Below are 3758 nucleotides of genomic sequence, written 5' to 3'. Positions count from 1 at the left end.
TGAGAACTTGATTTACATAATCGCTAGGGGAAATTATTGATTCACGAATGGGAGAATTAAGAAACATTATGGCTTCTTTAATCTTTAGGTCTGAGGGATAAACGTTCTTTAGGTCAGAGAGAAAAATTAATATTATATTTTTAAATAGGGCTTCATTGATATTTAGTGTCAGGAATCATAAATGACATCACTTGTTATCTTGGAATTATGCGGGAGTCTAAAGAGATAGAAATTCTATTTTTAAATACGGCTTCACGGAGCTTTAAGTCGGAGAGATAAATTGATATTCTAACGAAACCCTAATAGTTTAGCTAGGAAAATTTATGAGATGAAGAGATTAACGTAGGAAAGGGTTTCCTAGAAATTTGAAATGCGTTAGCGCAGAGATGCCAAACAAAAGGAACACGCTGAAATTACGTTTAGGGATTATTTGGGCGAAACCGTTTTATCCATTTTATGGGATTATTTCGGCGAAACAGTTAGAGACATTTTGAAAGAAGATTTTAAGGAAAGGTTTTAGAAGAGAATTTGAGGGTGAAACTCTGTGGTCGTTATAATACACAAGTTCTATTTGAACAGTGTTGTGAGGTCCTCTACCCCAACCCCAAAGGGTTCCGATCCCCCACCCCAACCCCGAAGGAAGCCCCTGGTACTCAAAGGTCCCCCAAGCTCCCAAAGAGCCCCCCCTCCAAATGCCCTCCTCAGACCCTCAAAGGCCCTCTTCTAGTCCTCAAAGGCCCCCCAGATCCCCAAAGGGCACCCCGGCCCCCCAAGGCCCACACCCCCATCCTCCAAGTTCCCCCGGGCGTGCGAAGCGCCATGGACCCGGAATGCGCTGCATGGGAATGCGCCACAGGGGGATGCACCGTGAGTCGGGGGAAGCGCCACAGGGATGCGCCGCAGGGTAGCGCCGCAGGAATGCGCCGCAGGGATGCGCAGCAGGGATGCGCCGCAGGGATGCGCCGCTTTTTGTTAGAGTTCTAGTTTACTTTAATTTTAGTTAAGAGTTTGATGTTTTACCTTTGAGTTTCAGTTAGAGTTCATGTTTAGTTTTAGTTAAGAGTTTAGAGTTTTTAGATTAGATTTTTTGTTGAAGTTCTATTTTATTTTATTTTTAGTTAATAGTTTACATTTTTAGCTTAGAGTATTATCTTATAGTTTTTGTTAGAGTTCTAGTTTAGTTTATTTTTATTTAATAGTTTGATGTTTTACCTTTGAGTTTAAGTTAGAGTTCTAGTTTAGTTTAGTTTTATTTAAGAATTTCGAGTTTTTAGCTTAGAGTCTTAGCTTAGATTTTTTGTTGAATTTCTAGTTTAGTTTAGTTTTAGTTAATAGTTTAGAGTTTTAGCTTAGAAGCGTAGCTTAGAGTTTTTGTTAGAGTTCTAGTTTATTTTTTTTTTATTTTAGTGTTTAGATTCTTAGCTTAGTTTTAGCTTAAAGTTTTTTTGTTAGAGTTCTAGTTTAGTTTTTAATTTTAGTTAAGATTTTGATTTTTTTTTACCTTTGAGTTTAAGTTAGAGTGTTAGTTTAGTTTTATTTAATATTTCTGTGTTTTTAGCTTAGAGTCTTAGCTTAGAGTTTTTGTTGAAGTTCTAGTTTAGTTTAGTTTTAGTTAATAGTTTAGAGTTTTAGCTTAGAAGCGTAGCTTAGAGTTTTTGTTAGAGTTCTAGTTTATTTTAATTTTATTTTAGAGTTTAGAGTTTTAGCTTAGTCTTAGCTTAAATTTTTTTTGTTAGAGTTCTAGTTTAGTTTAATTTTAGTTAAGAGTTTGATTTTTTTACCTTTGATTTTCAGTTAGAGTTTTAGTTTAGTTTTAGTTAAGAGTTTGGTTTTTTAACTTATAGTATTAGATTAGAGTTTTAATTTGAGTTATAGTTTAGTTTAGTTTTAGCTAAGATTTTAGAATTTTAGATTAGAGTTTTTTTTGTTAGAGTTCTAGTTTAGTTTAATTTTAGCTAAGAGTTGGATTTTTTTTACCTATGAGTTTAAGATGGATTTCAATTTCTTTTTCATTGATTTTCTTATAGTTTTTATATTGTTTTCTATGTTTTTTCTACATTTTGTTTTAGTTTAAGTTAATAATTTATAGTTTTAGCTTAGAGTCTTAGCTTAGAGTTTTTGTTAGAGTTCTAGTTTAGTTTAATTTTAGTTAAGAGTTTGATGTCTTACATTTGAGTTTCAGTTAGAGTTCTAGTTTAGTTTAGTTTTAGTCAAGAATTTAGAGTTTTTAGCTTAGAGTCTTAGCTTAGAGTTTTTGTTTGTGTGTGTGTGTAAGTTTTTGTGTGTGTGCGAGTTTTTTTGTGTGTGCACATATCAATTATACTTTTCTAAAATAATATATTTTTTTCGTGTGTGTATGTTTGTGTAATAAGTTTTTGTGTGTGTGTATTTGCTTGTGTGTGTTTATTTGTGTGGGAGTTCTTTTTTTTGTGTGTGTGTAAGTTTTTTTTGTGCGTTTGTAATATTTTGTGTGTGTGTAATGTGTTGGTGTGTATGTAAGTTTTTTGTGTGTGTAAGGTTTTTGTTTTTATGTACGTTTTTGTGTGTATGTAATTTTTTGTGTGTGTGAGTTTTTGTGTGTGTAACTTTTTTAGTGCTTGTATTATTGCGTGTGCTTGTTTGATTTTGTGTGTGTGTCAGTTTTTGTGTGTGTGTATTTTTTTGTGTGTGTGTGTGTAAGTTTTTGTGTGTGTGTATGGGCTTGTGTGTGTGTAAGTTTTTTGTGTTTGTGTATTTTTGCTTGTTTTTGTTTTTTTTTGTGTGTGTGTATTTGCTTGTATGTATAAGTTTTTTTTGTGTGTTTTATTTTGTTTTTTTGTGTAAGTTTGTGTGTTTTTTTTTGTTTGTGTGTGTGTGTGTGTATGTTTTTGTGTGTGTGTGTAAGTTTTTGTTTGTGTGTTATTTTTTTTGTGTGTGTGTAAGTTTTTGTGTGTGCGATGTAAGATTTGTGTGTGTGTGTAAGTTTATATGTGTGTGTTAATGTTTTTTTGTGTGTGTATGCTTTTGTGTGTGTGTAAGTTTTTTTTTGTGTGTGTACTTTTTTTTTGTTTTGCTTGTTTTTTTGTGTGGGTGTATGTTTTATCTTTTGTTTTATATTTTGTGTGTGTGTAAGTTTGTTTGTGCTTTTTTGTTTTTTTTGTGTGTGTATTTTTTTGTGTGTGTGTATGTTTGTTTGCTTGCTTAATTTTTTGTGTTTGTGTAAGTTTTTGTGTGTGTTTTGTTTTTTTTATGTGTGTGTGTATGTTATTGTGTGTGTGTATTCTTTTTTTTGCGTTTAATTTTTTGTGTGTGTGTGTGTATTTTTTTGTGTGTGTGTAAGTTTTTGTGTGCGTGTAAGTTTTGTTGTGTGTGTGTGTGTAAGCTTTTGTGTGTGTGTGAGTTTCTGTGTGTGTACCCATATCAATTCTATTTTCCTAAAATAATATAAAAATTTCCAGTTCAATTCAGATTTTTCTCAAATAAATGAAAGAATTTAAAATACTCTTTAAAATTTTTAATAGAAGATAGAAAAGTTCAAGTTCTCTTCTGAATTTTAACAAAGAACATAATTCAATTCTAATTACTCCAGACAAAATAAAAGGCTTCCACTTCAGTTTTAAGTTCACCCAGACATGAAAAATTTAAAAGTTCACTTCTAAATTTTTCCGTAGAAGATAGGAAAAGTTATACTATGATTCTGATTATTTTCCATGAAGATAAAAAGTTTCACTTTAATTCTAAATTTTCTTAAATTCAATTCCGACCTTTCTCAAAGAGAT

This window comes from Artemia sp. Qi Xiang Cuo, chromosome 19 (assembly GCF_049724085.1).
Source record: "Artemia sp. Qi Xiang Cuo chromosome 19, ASM4972408v1, whole genome shotgun sequence".
NCBI classification, from domain to species: Eukaryota; Metazoa; Arthropoda; class Branchiopoda; order Anostraca; family Artemiidae; genus Artemia; species Artemia sp. Qi Xiang Cuo.
The sequence above is the reverse complement of the archived record's forward strand: the minus strand, read 5'-3'. Positions refer to the sequence as shown.